Source organism: Lemur catta, chromosome 1, assembly GCF_020740605.2.
Source record: "Lemur catta isolate mLemCat1 chromosome 1, mLemCat1.pri, whole genome shotgun sequence".
Lineage (NCBI taxonomy): Eukaryota > Metazoa > Chordata > Mammalia > Primates > Lemuridae > Lemur > Lemur catta.
In genome coordinates, this window is record NC_059128.1 from 88,813,401 (window position 1) to 88,829,130 (window position 15,730).

Sequence of the window (15,730 nt, forward strand, 5' to 3'; positions counted from 1 at the left end):
TTTTTGGGGGGTGTACAATGTGCCAAGCTAAAAGACTGTATTTCACAGCCTCCTCTTCCTCTGGGTATGGGCTAACGATTTAAGCTCTAATAAGAAAAGGTGAAGTGTTGTGTGTGGGGCTTATGGGAAGGTTCCAGGGAGTGACTTGTATGGGCAATGTACCCTTTTTGCTTTTTCTCTGTTCTCCTACCTACTGCTTGGAACATGGACACAATGGCTGAAGTCCAGCAGCCTTCTTGGATCGTGAGGTAACCATGAAGATGGAAGCCATGGTCTAAGTAAGTGGAGCACAAAGAAAGGAGGAGTCTGGATCCTGAATGACCTGGAGCCATGATACCAGCCCCAGACTGCTTACTCCACACTTCTTTCCTATCGGTTAAGCCAAAGTTATTTGGGGGTTTTCCATTACATGCAGCTGAACCTAACCCAGCTGACACGGCTGCTGTGTGCTGGTTTCACGATGTGTCTTCAACACCACCTTGAAGGTGCAGCGACTTGCACATAGTAGGTGCTTAGTAAGCATTTGACAAGTTAAATACCCAATGGCATAGTGGTTGAGAGTGCAAAGGTTTCAGCTGCTCTGGCCTCTGCCTTTGTGCCTCAGATTAAATTGCTGATGGGACTTGAAGGTTTCCCAGTTCTTTGGAGTTTTAGGGCTATAGGCTCAAGTATTTTCACAAGGCAGAGGGCAGTAGGCATTTGAGCTTCCAAGTACATGCATGCAATATTTCAAATGAAAAGTTCCAAATGAAAATCTAAGGGGTGGGCCCTTTTCTGAGTCTGCTCAAGAGATTGGAGGTGGTGGTTCGAATGATGTCAGAACAGGCCACCATTGAATCCTTTGCTATCATTTCGAGGCTGTACTTTCCACAGTGCCTGCCAGGAACTTGATGCCAGGGGAGTCTTTCGAAAGTGACTATTAAGGAGCCTTGATTGCCAGCTGTTGACGAAGGGGTCTGTCTTCTCAGTGGCAACCTCCAAGGTGGTCTTGGCCAGACCAGCCCACCCCTGACTCATGCTGAGACTTGTCAGCCAGGCTGAAACGCTCCTCTTCGGGGCCCAGGACAACATGCTGGTTTCGTGGAAGCGTTTAGGCCAAGACTCTGCTGCTAAGAAAATGATACTGTTTTTGCAAGTATGGGAGTGTATTTAAAATGCTTTCTCCTTCAACAGTGATGCTCCTTGCAAAGAAATATGGGGTTAACCACCCCTCAATCCCAAAAGCAGAAAGCAAAACATGGGAGGTGAATTAACTCTTCACTCTGGTCAAGGAGTTTATTCTAAAACAGTTTCATTGACTGCGGGGATTGATTGGATGACCCACCCCATAGTGTGCCCACTCAAAGCAACGGGCAGAGGCCAGCCTGCCGCCCTTTGTGGGGAAAAGTGAATTCCATGGCAAATCTCAGTGGCTCAGGAGTGTTTGCTTCTCCTGGAAATAATTAGAGAAATACGCAATCCTTGAAAGGCAACATCTGGCTGGCTGGAGGCAGGCTGGCAAATGCTCAGTCTAAATAGATGGAGGTGACATTGTGCAGAAGGAAGGAACTATCCCGAGGGAATGGCCAGTGAGATCTGGTGGCTGGGTCCAGAGAGGCACCGCTGCCCCATCCCCAGAGCTGGGGGTTGCCCCGTCTTTCTAGAAGACATTTGCACTGCCCCAGGGCCACGGAGGAAAAGGAAAAAGGGGCCTCCCACGGCACTGGCTGGTGCCCAGAGCTGAGATGTGTTTGTGCCTGGGGAGTGTCCCAGCCAGTGCTTGCTATCAGCCTTGACTTCCTATCTCCTTCCAGTGCAGTCGGAGGTGTTGATTTAGACTGTTAGAGATGTCTTTCCCCCTCAGCACTTTCTCAAGGCAGCCTTCTCCTGTGTGCTTGTTCTTATTAACCCTGCTCAGAAGTCCAGGGAGCTGGAAGCCCTGCAGTGTTTCCAGGGAAGTGGCTTATCTCTTGTACTCCCTTCTCCCTGCTGAGCTTGGAGGGGTTCGGCTTTGGACGTCCTGAAACACCAGGGCAAGTCACCTTTTTTCCCCTCTTCAATTTTGCATCTACTCACTGGTGAGAAAAGCAGAACAGCATCTTCGTGGATTTATGAATCCATTTTTTTTTCTTTTTTATAGCATGTAAGATATTTTCAAGTGAAGAATGCAGTTCTAATAAATCCAATGAAGCTATCATGGATTTTCTGAAGCCAGGTTTCTATAAAAAGCTATGGTAATGACATTTTGGAGGAACTTATTGAAAAATATGGGCCCTTATAGCGAACGTTTTTGCAAAGGGTGCACTTTCATGTAAAAATGCTTTTAGTAGCAGTTTTGTTCAGTTATTCTGCAGCTACTTGGCTGTGGTTTTACAGAGCCCTGAGGCAACTTTTTTAAAGGCCTAGGTTTGACTTCTCTGTGGTCACTTCAGCTCTTAAGCACCCTAGGAAGGCTTAGAGAACACCAAATTCTATCCCAGTAAAGAGGTCATGGAATAAATCCCTGGAGATAGGAGGGGCAGCCTGATTTTGAGTAGTTATTATTAGTGTAACATGGCTAAAGCCCTATTAATCACATCTAGAGGGGACTCAGGAATCGAGTTCATTTGGAATTTCAGGGTTAGAAGGGCTTAGAGCACTTGAACCCACAAGACCCTTGAAGCCCCAACTCTGCTACTTGCATGCTCTGTGATCTTGGGCAAGAAATCACTTGACCTTTGTGAGCCTTGGTTTCCTTGCCTGTAAAATGGACGTGCTAATCATTGTACTGCCCACCCTATTGTCTTCTTATGTGAATCAACAAAGTCACATTTGTATTGACACTTTTCTTTTACTTTTCCTTTCTCTTTTTAAAATATGGGAAACTTCCCAAACATGCATGTTTGCATGTTTGTGCGGGGGCCATGCTAATCTCTGTATTGCTCCAGTCTTAGTATCTGTGCTGTGGCAGTGAGCCCGTAGTGGTGCTTTCTGAACTGTAAAGGCTGTGTCCACATTAGCAGTCGAGATGACGGCTCCTTTTTTCACTTCACCCATCCCGTTACCCCCCATCAACATCGTTGCTCCTCCTCCCCTCGGACGGGCTGCTCTCTCTCTCTTTCTCTCTCTCTCTCTCTCTCTCTCTCTCTCTGGCCTGTGTGTCCAAGCCCTCCTGTGACGCTGGTGTTGCCTCTGGGTCATTCCTACCTGCTGTTCCTGATTTGGGAGTTTTTCCTTTTTTTCCTTTTTCTGCCCTCAGGTAAGATTTTCTCTTTCCAAATCTTTCTGCTCCGACCCTGTCTAGGTTTCCTAATTTCTGGGGCATTCTTTGCTTTGTCATTTGTAATCTTCCGCTTGTCCCTGCCTTTCCAAGGTGTGTGGTGAGGTCAGTGAGCGGGGCCCGGGGGGGGGGGGGCGGGTTGGCGCCCCCCGCCCCCCCAAGGCTGGTCCTTAGTAGGACTCTTTTTGCATCCTTCGTGTTCACCTTCCTCGGCCCGATGCCCAGCCTCTCCCCAGGGCTCTAAGAAGACATAAAAGCTCTTAGAAGGTGATCTGTTTTTAACCCAGTGAGAATACAACTTAGATTTAGTACAAATGCTTTTTATTCATTCATTCATTTAATGCAGATATTTACTAAGTGCCGCCCACCGTGTGCCCGGCCTTACTTTAACCCGGAGGATATGGCGGTAAGCAGATGATGGCCCCACTCACGGCAGCTTATATTGTAGCCTGGGAGACCTAGTGGAGGAGATGCCAGCGAACCCACAACAGATGAAGGCACAGCAGTGTGTGATGAGAGCTAAGAGGAACGACATGGCCAGATAAGGTGTGCTGTGAGGAGGGCCCTGGAGAATCCTCCCTTATCAGCATGCCCTTTTCTAGGAGATGGTCTGGGAGAGTTTTTCTGATAACGGACAGGAGGTTGAGCTGGAGCTGCTACCTGGGGGAAGGGCACTGCGAAGAGGGAACCGGACACTAAAGGCCCTAAGGCATTAGGTATGAGGGCAGGAGGGTGTGTCCTGGGAACTGCAAGGAGGCCAGAGTAGCTGCAGGGAGGGAGAGGGGGAATATTCTAAGAGGAGGGCTGGGGATGGGGGCAGAGCTTGCTGGACTTCTCAGGCCATCTTACAGGTTTTATTCTGATGCCAGTTAAGCATTCTGAGACGGGTGGAGGTGAGCAGCCCGTCAGGAGCCCATGGGAGCAACCCAAGACTGTCCGTGGCCCTTGTTCTGCAGTCTTGCAAGGTGGTTGAGACATAGAAATGTGGAGGAACAGGGTTAGCGGTGTCAGCTGGGCCCTGAGGCTGGGAACTGAAAGCCTGGAGTGAGTACCTCAGGAAACCAGACGCCTGCCTGGTCCAGAGGCTCCTCATTTCAAAACTGTGTTTAAAAATGTCAAACACGCGAGAGCACAGTAATCAAACTCACTTGGAAGTGCTGTGCAAATCTAAAAAATTATCAGTGTATATACTGAATTAATTGCCAGAATGATCCATAGTGCTGGGCTGTGAATATATTCTGAAACAAATAATTTTTTCTTGCATTCATTTATTTATCCAAATATTGAGTGCTTTCCAGATTAGTAGTGTTTACTGTACTTGTTGATACTAACTTAAATTTATGACTGTTGCCTTATTCCTGGTCTGTTCACAGGCCTTTGGAAGGTTGGGCCATCTGTCCCTTTGACATGAGTTTTCCTTCTGTCTGATGTGGGTAGAGGTGGTGGCTGTTGGATCATCCGATTATTACAGACAGAGGTCCAGTCATTTGCTCCTGCTCTTGGGAGATGGCTTTCTCGAATGGCTTTGTATGAATAAAGAGTTTCAAGACATTCCACTAAGGCTATGGGAGCTGCATTTTAGCATTTACAGGAGGTCTTGCCTGACTTGCGGTAACTTACAGCAACCTCATGTGTCAGCCTTTGTTTTGAGCAAATACAATGAGAAAAAAGACTCCTCATCTGTTTTGTTTTCTGAATTGCTTCTATTCCCACCACCCCCAGAGATGTTTAAAGATATAATTGTGAAAAACAGGCCTCATATGGATAAGATTTATAGGCCTCATAGGGATAAAATTTCTTATCAGAAAGCTCGTTAGAATAATGTTGAGCCTTTTTACTGCTGGAAAACAAAATGCCCCTTCTTGATGACATTTACATTTTTAAGTTCAGAAAAGAGGTTTTGACAGTTCGCTCCATGTCTGAAAGTATTAAAAAATGTCGTTTAGCTTGGTATCTTCAGCAGCGTGTGGGTGAGCGAGTGGAGTTGCGCGTTAGGAATGACCTGGCTCAAACCCACGTCCCGCTGACGTCCTGCAGCAGGTGGGAGGCTCAGGAGGAAAATCCAGAGAAGCCATTTCCCACAAGCAGCTGAGGGCAGAACACTCCCTGTTTTGTTTATCTTGGAAAAGGGGCAGCAGTTCATTTTCTCTGGGGCTCCAAACATCAAGGATGATGAACACACACATTCATGAACTGAAATCATTTCCTTGGATAGAGACCCTCGTCCTGAATGCCTCACTCGGAGATGAGTCTCTTTTCTCAAATGTGCACGCCCAGTTGTTCCCTGTGGAATCACAGGATCAATTATTCAGGAAGTAACTTTTATGCCCCGAAGCAAAATTTGGACGGTTTTCCCAGAGCCAAACCTCTGGATATTAGTGCACTTTTCTATCCATCAGCATAGAAATAGCCAGAGACCTTTTTAGACCCCCCTCTTTGTGAGGGGCTATGCTCTGAACATTGCCTTTTGACTTCCTACCCCAGTCACAGGTGTATTCATTGAGGACCGTTAGGAACTAAACATGGTAGAGAGAAGCAAGGGCTGTGCCCTCCAGGAGGCTGACACCTGTAATGGGGACGTCAGTAAGTAAAAGGACAATCTCAGTGTGTGGTTGGGCAGAGGCCAGTGCTTGAGGGGTGTGTGTGTGTGTGTGTGTGTGTATGTGTGTGGTGGGGACAGGGACAAAACGTACCAGATCTGGTCAAGGGGAGAGTCAGGGATGGTGAGGCCTGAGGATATTGGGATGGGACACGGGATGGGCCAGGCAAGCTCACGGGAGCAAAGGAGCACGGTACGTTCAGAGACCTGCAGTAGGTGCAGAGCCTGCACGGGGAGCCCCTGGGGCTGGAGATTGTCAGGGTCCAGTTTTGTATACCACGCTGAGGAGCTTGTGTTTTCATCCCGAGAGCCAGGGAAGAAACCACTGAATACTTTTTAAGCTGAAGCATAAATGTAGTAGGTGCATTTGAAGAGACCATGCTGGTCACGGGAAGAATAGGTTGGAGGAACACAAGCCTGGAGGCTGAGGGACAACGTAGAAGGCCCTGTGGCAATCCAGGTGAGACATGCACATGTCCCAGATTAGGGTGCCCATGTGGGAAGGAGAGTGACCGAGAGGTGTCAGGAGGCAGGGTCGGCCAGGAGCAGTGCTGACTGGTGTGGCTTGTAAGGGAGACAAGAGCCTGGGACGCCTGCAGGTGGCAGAGAGGGGATGGGGTTGACGCGGATGCCACATGCTGTGGAAAGCCAGCAGTTCCTTGGAAGAGTCAAGTGGACCTGGGGCTGTTAGGGCTTTTAGACAGTTGGAAGCAAGAGTAGGTGTGGTTCTAACCAGTGAGTTGTTTTTCTTATAAGAAAAATGTGGAGAAGTCAGTCCAATAAAACTTCTGTTTGGTTTGGAAAACCAAACCAGAAGGGAATTATGAACAGAAAGTTCCCTTCAGATTATCTTTACTGTGTGATGCCTGCATTAAGTCCTGGCCCTTTCTGAGCTTGGCAGGTGGCAACGATGCCTTCTTTCCACTTTGGAAGGTTAAAGGCACGAATTGTTAGCCTGGAAGGTATTGCAGCCAAGACGGTTCCGGGTTCTGGCCAGTGAGAACCCACCACTTTGAGCAAGGGGGATCCTGTGTTAGCTGGGGGGATTCTTTGCCTGCAGTGTGGGGACTGTGCTCGGGAGGTGGCCTAGTGTAGTAAAGTGGTCGAGCACGGACCATGCCACGGGACAGGCTCCATCATGACCCCAGCTCTGTCATCTGTGAGCTTTGTAACCTCGTCCAAATTACTGAAACTCCTTGTCCTTCAGTTTTCTTGTTTTACAAGGTGATTAGGAAGATTCAATGTGAACCTAGGCAAAGTGCACAAAACAGTACCTGACCCATGGTCCTCAGTAAATTGTATTAATAGTTCCTTTCCCTCAGTTAATGTGGAGGATGGTTCATACTGCCACTGGATAGCAATATTGGCTTTCTTTCTGACTCCTGGCTTTCTGCTTATGACCTGAGTGCAGCCCGACCCCTTGGGCAGATTGCCATCTTCCCTCCCCTCGCTACTCCAGGCTGCTGGCTAGTTTGGTAGAAGGAGTACCCTGGAAGCCTCCATCACCTCTCTCCCTGTCTGGCAGGACTCTGACCATGTCTGTACGGTCCCAACATGCAAACATGTGTGTTTAGGGTGGGGAGTAAGTATGAAGTAAGTATGAACAACAATTGAAAGAGAGAAAAAACAAATCCAACCTACATATAGCTGACGCTATATTATTTGCTAAAAACCTATAAAAAGTCTATGCTAACTATTGGTGAAGCTGCAGATAGAACCTAGCAAACTCCTTTTTCAAAATGCTAAACCTCTGCCCGCTAATTTTATCATGGCTTATGGGGGTATGCTTCAAATCTTGTGTTAAACAGGATGTGTCTGTGTCGCTTTAGCTCCTTTTCTCTTTTGCTAAAAGGATAAAATGCAATCCTTAATAGGAGAGTGAGGTTTATCCTGCTTATGTCTTATCAGATTCAGTGGAGAAAAAAATCAGATTCGCTTGAAAACAACAAGATACTAAACGTGTGGTGTTTGTGTTTTAATACAAGAGTCTGAAAATAAACTATACCGGCTTAGAGAATGTAATTATTATTGTACCACAAAGACCAGGCTTTTAGAAAACCCAACTTTTGAAAGATCTTACTAAAATTTATTAAATTTATACCTTGTTGAATGGTGATATTGACATTGTTTTCTCAGTATCAAAATATTACTGAAGGATATCATATGAGGGCTCCATCTGTAGGTACAGAGACTTTTCTGACACAAGCCAGTTTCTGAGGGTTCGTTTTTAGAATATGAACTTATTTTCTCCAGAATCAAGAGTCCCAGATCAGCAAAGCTGTCTAGAGGCTGCCTGTTCCCCAGAATTTGTTCCCTCACGCCTTTTCTCTGTGTGTCTCTGGGAAGCCAAAACTAGATCTGGTTGTCCTGTCCTCAAAGAACTTACAGTTTAGCTATTCCAACATTTCTGCCTTGTACTGCTCAGGTCCTGCTAGTTCTCTTCATTCTCTTTTTTGATGTGAGTGATTTCATTGGCCTTTGGCTCAGCTTCTATATGGAGTTTCTTAATATCTTTCAAAACCTCACTGAGAGTCTGCAGGCTGTTTTCCACTGCTTCCTAGTACTGAAAGGTTATATGTTTTAAACCAAGGGCATCACATGCTTCTTGGAAAATTCCATCAAGGCTCCTCTCTTCTGCGTTCTCTGTCGGTTGCCCAGCTAGCATTCAAAGCCCCACCAGTGTTCACAGCCTTTTTTGTGACATTCCCAGCTTCCCTTGAGTTGACTTCCTTCCTCTGCCAAGAGGGCAGCCAGCTGATGACAGTTTTGAGAGTTTGTATTGGGATAAGATAGATGTTGGTGATGTGCCTGAAGGGATTGTTGAGATTCTCATTTATTTCTGGTCCAGGCTGGAGTTTCCTAGGCGGTAGATGTTAGTGGGTGGGCCAGAGCCACCCTCAGCCTAGCTGCAGGCAGGAGCGGCTTCAGCCAAGACTTATTCTCAAGTCAGTTTTCTCTACCATTAAAACACTCACGATAAGGTCTGGAGAAAACTCTTTGTTCTTTGGTTGTTCTGTATGTGTTCTCTTCCCTTTCTCTCTCCCTCTCTCTTTTTTTTCTTTTTGAGACAGGTCTCACTCTGTTGCCCAGGCTGGAGCGCGGTGGTGCGATCATAGCTCACTGCAGTCTCGAATTCCTGAGCTCAAGTGATCCTCCTGCCTCTCATCCTGCCCAGTAGCTGAGACTACAGGCATGCACCACCGCACCTGGCTAATTTTAGAAATTTTTTGTAGAGACAGGGTCTTGCTCTGTTGCCCAGGCTGGTCTTGAACTGCTGGTCTCAAGTGATCCTCCCACCTGGGCCTCCCAAGGTGCTGGGATTACAGGCATGAGCCACTGAGCCCGTGCCGGCCACACTTCCTTCTTAAATACTGCTCCTCACTGAACTCACCTCTGTGCTTATCTTTGGTGTGATTATCTTGATGTTCTCCCTGTATGTAAGGCGATGATTGTTACTGAGTAAATGTGAGGTGGAATCATGACTCCGAGACTTGGAAAGAACCTGCCCTTACAGAGGGGCCAACACTAGATGCCCTTTTTACACGTGCCTGTGACCAGGCAACCGAGCCTTGTTTGCATTCCTCCACTGATGGGGAACTCATTCTCTCCCAAAACAGCCTGTTTTATCTTTAGACATCTCTGTTAGAAACCTCCCCTGCCCAGCCTGCTTAGATTGAATTGGAATTTGTGTCCCTGGCAGATCCACTCATTGTTTCCTGTTCTAACCTTTGGAGTCACACAGACTGAGCTTAATCTCCTTTGCACATGACAGCCCTTCTGGTATGTGTATGTGGGGAGAGCTTGTGGTGTTCCTAACCCTGCTCCCCTCTGGACCCGGTGCCTTCTCAGCATCTGCGTCCTGAAACCATGCTGGGCACTCTTGCTTTTTTCTGTTTTATTAATCAAAAGAAATTTTATTAAGAGGATAAACATAGCTAATTAGATTTCTTCCCGCAGCCCTCTTGAGTCATAAAAACAGAATCAACATTGCGGGTCTCTCTTGACCTTGATGACAGTAATGGTGAGGGGTGGATTTTCATCTCACAGTTTGGTGTCTGAGTCTGTGTGTGTTCTTCTGTGGCTGTGAGCCGGGGTGACAATTGCGCTGCTGAAGTAGCTGGGGGAGTTCTTGATTCAAGGACGGTCTGCGGTGTGGTTCACTGCCCTGCCCTGGTGAAGGGCATATGTCACTTCCAGAGATCGTAGTGGTCTTGGACAGTGATCTCATGGTGAACTTGGCAGCTATGATCTTTCATGCCTTTTTAAAAACCAAAACCCCCTAAACTAGGCTTCCATGCCTCGACCATCCTGCAGTCAAATAGCGGATTTCGTAGGCCCAGGTTTAGGGCCGTTGAGTCTCCTTACTAAACTTCATTTTGTTAGACCTGGCCAGTCATTCCAGTCTGCTGATCTGTTTGGCTCCTTTAGGAATTAGGAATTATGTGAATTAGGTTCACATAACGCATTGTGTGTTTCCTGGGTTCCGGTGGTTAAGGGCACAGGCTGTAGGGTGAGAGAGACACGTGAGTGTAAATCCCAGTTCAGGTACTTTCTGGTTGTGTGGTTTGGGGCCAAGGCACAGTGAAGCATCTCCTGGGGCCATTGATGGGACACATGAGTTGTGTCTCGTGGAACCCACGGGCAGGGGCAGCAGCCTCAGGAAGTGAGAACCGGGAAAGCTGAAAACAAAACAATCTCCTCACCTCAGCCCTGCTTCTCTCTGAACATTCACACCCTCTTTTTCTTCCTGGAGGCTGCCTCTTCCCGTCCAGCTATGTAGTAGGCAGAATAATGGCTCCCCAAAGATGTCTACAGCCCAATCCTGGAACCTGTGGATTTTGCCTTTTGCACTGTGAAAGGGATGTGATTAAATCGAGGACCTTGAGCTGCGGCGATTATCCTGGATTGTTCAGGTGGGCCCAGCGTAACCACGAGAGTCTTTACAAGCGAGAGAGAGGGAGGTGGGAGAGTTGGAATCGGAGGAGGAGATGTGCTGATGGAAGGAAAGTCAGAGAAGACGTGATGCTGCCGGCTTTGAAGACAGAGAAAGGGACCAAGAGCGAAGTGCAGGTGGCCTCCAGAACAGATTTTCCCTAAAATAAGGAATGCAGCCCTGTTGCCCCTTTGATTGTTCGTATCATTTTAAGCCACTAAGTTGCAAAGGCCTTCTTCCCTTACAGTCTTCAGATTCCACCCACCCTCTTGCAGGAATGAGCTCCCCAGAGACTTCTGTGCCCTGTTGGAGACATGGCTGTGTGTTCCTGCCTTCCCACTTCCTCCTGCACTGTCGTCTCCCTCCATGCCTGGCTCAGGCCCTCCATGCACTGTGCTCTTCGTTACTCTCCGTGGGACTGAAGACCCCAAGACAAACCTGGTGATGCCTTTCAGGAATTCAGCTGCGCGCTTGTAGTTCCTTGGCCTCCCTGTTTGGTAGCCCTGCCAGAAAAGGGAATGAGGCCAGTCCCTTGTGATTTCCTCCCAGTGAACCTCAAGTGGGATCAGAGGTGGCCCCCGCTTTCCTGAGTATCCCCCGACTCTAGACCCTGCTCTAGAGCCTGTGTGTTGGGAGTTCACCTGCTCTCTGAACTATTGCCACGTATCTACGCTCTTCAGATATCAGAGGTTATAGATTGAAAAACCCCGCAGAAATATGGTTTGCATACCTTCTATTTTGTGAACATACTGTAGTTGAAAAAGTGCTTCTGCATCCTCATTGGTCCCCGTGATGGCCCTGTGAAGTGGCCGCCCCTTTTCAATTTGTTCAGCTTTTTCTTGTGAGGATGGGAGTGATGACCTCCAAGCTCTTTACATGTTGGGCCGGAAACCCACCACCCCCTTTTCATGGGTCAGAGTTGCAGGGTGGTAACTTGCCCAGTCTCACCGCTTGTGTAGGTAGAAGATGTTTCTGCTCCCAGCGCTGTTGGAACCACAGCTCACCACCTTTTCAAAGTTATTGGGAACATTCTCCTTTTCCCCTTACAATCCTGGCTAAGTCTTGGCATCCCATTCTTTCTTTTAATTAAGCCAGCATCTTCTTGTGACCCCTCTTTCCCTGCTCTCAAGATAGCGTACTTACTGTCTGGGCCTGCAGCCGGCCGTCTGACTTCTGTTTTGAATTTGAGGTGCTCCAGGAAGCCTCCCAGATTGGCACGCTGCTCTCACAAGGCACTTGGTATCAGGGTGTTCTGGGAACCTGTCTCCTCTCTGTGGCTGGGGTGCACAGTCAGTGCTGGATGGCTGGTTTTCTGGCAGCCACATCCCCAGCCTCCTCTCTCTGTGTGATCCTCTGCAGGGGGTCCACAACCTGCAAACCAGATGAGTCACAAACCTTACTTTGCACTCAGTTGATTATCTGGAGCTAGGATGCATCTGCCTGGGGATTAGGTTCCAGGCCCCCAACCAACATCTCTTGCAGCTGTTGTGTAGCTGAACTCTGGAGTCACGAAGTGAATGGGCTGTGGAGTCAGACAGGCCTAGGTGACTTCTGGTTCTGCTGCAGCTATCTGGGTGACCTTGGGCAAGCGATGGAACCCCTCTGAGCCCCAGCTGCCTAACCTGCAAAATGGTGATATGTATCCTTACCTGGCAGGGTTGCTGAATAATGTACATAAGGTGTTCAGCATAGTACTTAACACTTGGTAAATGCTCAATGGATGCTTGGTATTATTTATCATTGCACTATTAATATATGTCTAGTTGGTTTAATAGTACCAGACACCTAATCACTATTTCTACTGCCATTTTTATGGGTAACCTGATTTGAGGTCAAACTCTGTACTAGTTACTCAGAATTGAAATGTTCTTATTTCCTTCTGGGGATCTCAAATTGCTGGGGGAAAGGAGTCTCTCTCTCATTCATTCATTTATTCAATTCATAAACAATTTCGTCATGCAGGGTATACTGTAGAGTACTGGGGCAAAATGGTGAGCAAAAACCAATATAGTCCCTGTTCTCATGGATCTTACAGTGCGATGGGGGAGACACGCATTCATTAAAACAAACAAAAAAAAATCATATAAATGCAAGAATGCAGCAGCTGTGAAGGAGCAGTCCTGGCAGGGCGTCTAGGGAAGAGGTGCCTGGGTATTTGGTGGGCCTCTGGCTTGGGTCTGTGTTACTGGGTGGCAGACACTGTCTTCAGCCAAGTGGCTTGGGGTTGTGACAGCAGTGGGTTCACATCCAAATGCGTGGGGTGGCCTGAGCCTTTGGGGGTTGGTGGTGGTGGCCTGGGTTCCAGCAGGTGACAGTTAAGTTGTCTGTGACATTGGGGACACCATCAGAGACACCTGGGTGGCTGGGTAAGGAAGAAGCATGTACAAGAGAGGAGGAGCTGGGAAGGGGCATTGCTTGGGAGGAAAAGAGGCTGCTGCATTCAGTTCGGGGAAGCCGGCTCTCAGGGGCTGCTTATTAGGGATGTTTTGACTCGGCCACCCCTCATATTCAGCCAAAATAACATTCCAGTCCATGTTTCCTCCCACTGTGGCTTCCTGTGGCCAAGCAAGAGTAATTAATATCTTGCTCCATAGAGTTGCCTCCACCTCATCTCTCATTTTTTGCTCTCAATCCCTTTCTATTTCTCTTTTTCCCCTCCTATTTGGTTTCTCCTGTTCTACTGGATGAAATCAGCTCTTCTGCTTTTCATCCAAGTATCATGTCTTTCCTTGAGGCTGAGATGGAGAAGGACATGGCAGGGTGCTGTCTTGTAGAAGCTCCCATTTCGGCTGTGCTCCGAGCCCACGTTCCCTGGGGAACGTCCATCTTCTGTGTTAGCCCAGCTCTCGCTTGTTCCTTCTTCCTTCCGCTAGATGCAATTTGCAGTTTTTTAGTCATTTAGTTCTACTCTTTGGCTTGGGGGAGACTGTTCACAGCTCTTAAATTATCACCACGTAGCTCATACTCACACCCCACTTTGTGCAGTACCCTGAGCTCGGGGACTTGCTGGGCTTCTCCTCAGGGAACTGTGATGTGATGCTCTGTGTTCACCGGCCCTGGGAGACGTTTTGTCCTGCTCTTCCTGGCAGAGGTGTGATCCAGGAGCAGTGTTCTGAGACCGGACTGGCATGTGTGCCAGGTGACCAGTTGAAGGGCATGAAGATCTCTCCTGACCCCGCAACATGCTGGAGGCAGAAGGCGTGTCAGGAGTTGCAAGTGCAGCCCCGGAGTGACCACACTGCCCACAGCAGTGGGGCCGACCGCCTGGTGACCATTTAAAAACAAAAATGTTTCTTTTTTTTTTTTCTTATGTTAGACTTGTTTTAGATTTGCAAGAAAATTGCAAAGATAGTAAGTACAGAAAGTTCCCATATAACCCACACCCACTATCCCCTATCATCAACATCATACATTTGGTTTGGCACATTAATGAAAACATTTTGATAAGGTATTGTTAGCTAGAGTCCATACTTCATCCAGGTTTTCTTAGTTTTTATCTAATGTCTTTTTTCTGTCCTGGGATCTCATCCAGATACCACATGACATTTAGTTGTCATGTCTCAAGCTCCTCTTGCCTGTGACGGTCTGAGATGTTCCTTGTTTCTGATGACCTCGACAGAATTTATCTCATATTTTTCTTTTTTTTTTTTTTTGAGACAGAGTCTTACTCTGTCACTCAGGCTAGAGTGCCGTGGCATCACCATAGCTCACAGCAACCTCAAACTCCTGGGCTCAAGCAATCCTCCTGCCTCAGCCTCCCGAGTAGCTGGTTCTACAGGTGTGTGCTACCACGCCCAGCTAATTTTTTCTATTTTTAGTAGAGATGGGGTCTCGCTCTTGCTCAGGCTGGTCTTGAACTCCTGACCTCAAGCAGTCCTCCTGCCTTGACCTCCCAGAGTGCTAGGATTACAGGGGCGAGTCACCGCACCCGGCCTATCTCATATTTTTCTTATGACTAGACTGGGGCTAGGAGTTTATGGGAGGAGGACCACAGAGGTAAAGTGCCCTGCTCATCACAGTACATACTGTCCGCGTGACAATCACTGTTGGTGCTGATCTTGATGAAGTATGCACCTGGCTGAGGTAGTGTCTGTCAAATTTCTGCACTGTGAAGCGAATCCTTTTTCCCTCTTTCCGTACTATATTCTCTGGAAGTCTGTATTTGCAGCCCACGCTTACGGAGTGAGGAGTTATACTCCCTGTCCTTTAGGGCAGAGTGAGTAAATAAATAGTTTGGAATTCAGCATGGGAGATTTGTCTGTTCTTGCCCATGTATGTATTTATTTGGTCATTTGTTCATGTAAGTATGGACTCATGGATATTTACTTTATACTTTGGGTTTTAATCTAATGATTCTTTATTTTGTTCCAGTTTTGGCCACTGGGAGCTCTTTCAGTTGGCTTCTGTGTCCCTTTGACACACCTCCATCATTGTGGGTATTTGTTTATTTTTTGAGTACCTCTTTAATTTCTGATACTACAAGATGCGCTAGGCTCATGTTATATATTTCCTGCCCCAGTCTTAGAATCAGTGATTTCTTCGAGGAATCCTAGTTCCTTTTATTGGAGAATTTATTGGTATTAGAAACCAAGATCTGGGTGTTAGGTTGCTCATTGCTGCTGGGGTATGGTTGCTGCTGGGCTCTCTCAACTGAAAGAGCAAGGAAACATACATGTGTATACTAGCCCGGGCATATGGACGTATTTATAAATATTTCTACCTATCATGCGAAACAGGAGCTCATGCTGCTGTCTCCAGCTCTAATCCACTACCTCATGGATCATCCAGCTTCATCCCCTTGCATGTCTGCAACCTCTCACTCCAACAGGGAGAAGCCTCCCACCACCTGACATCCATTTACTTAGTTGTTCAATTCCAGCACACACATAGATAGAGTGGTTTCAAAATTTTTAATGCATTCCTCTATGGGAAACGACGTTATCAACTACAGTCAAACACT

At 47.4% G+C, this 15,730-nt stretch overlaps 1 protein-coding gene and 1 non-coding gene across 2 annotated transcripts in view; one reads left to right on the plus strand and one right to left on the minus strand.

Moving 5' to 3' along the window:
* The window catches only part of CGNL1 (cingulin like 1), a 159,221-nt gene that overhangs the window by 23,855 nt on the left and 119,636 nt on the right, over positions 1-15,730 (plus strand). The window lies entirely within an intron of this gene.
* Positions 2,830-2,936, minus strand: LOC123631243. The gene has a single exon (XR_006733089.1). It is a non-coding gene; the product is annotated as a U6 spliceosomal RNA (small nuclear RNA).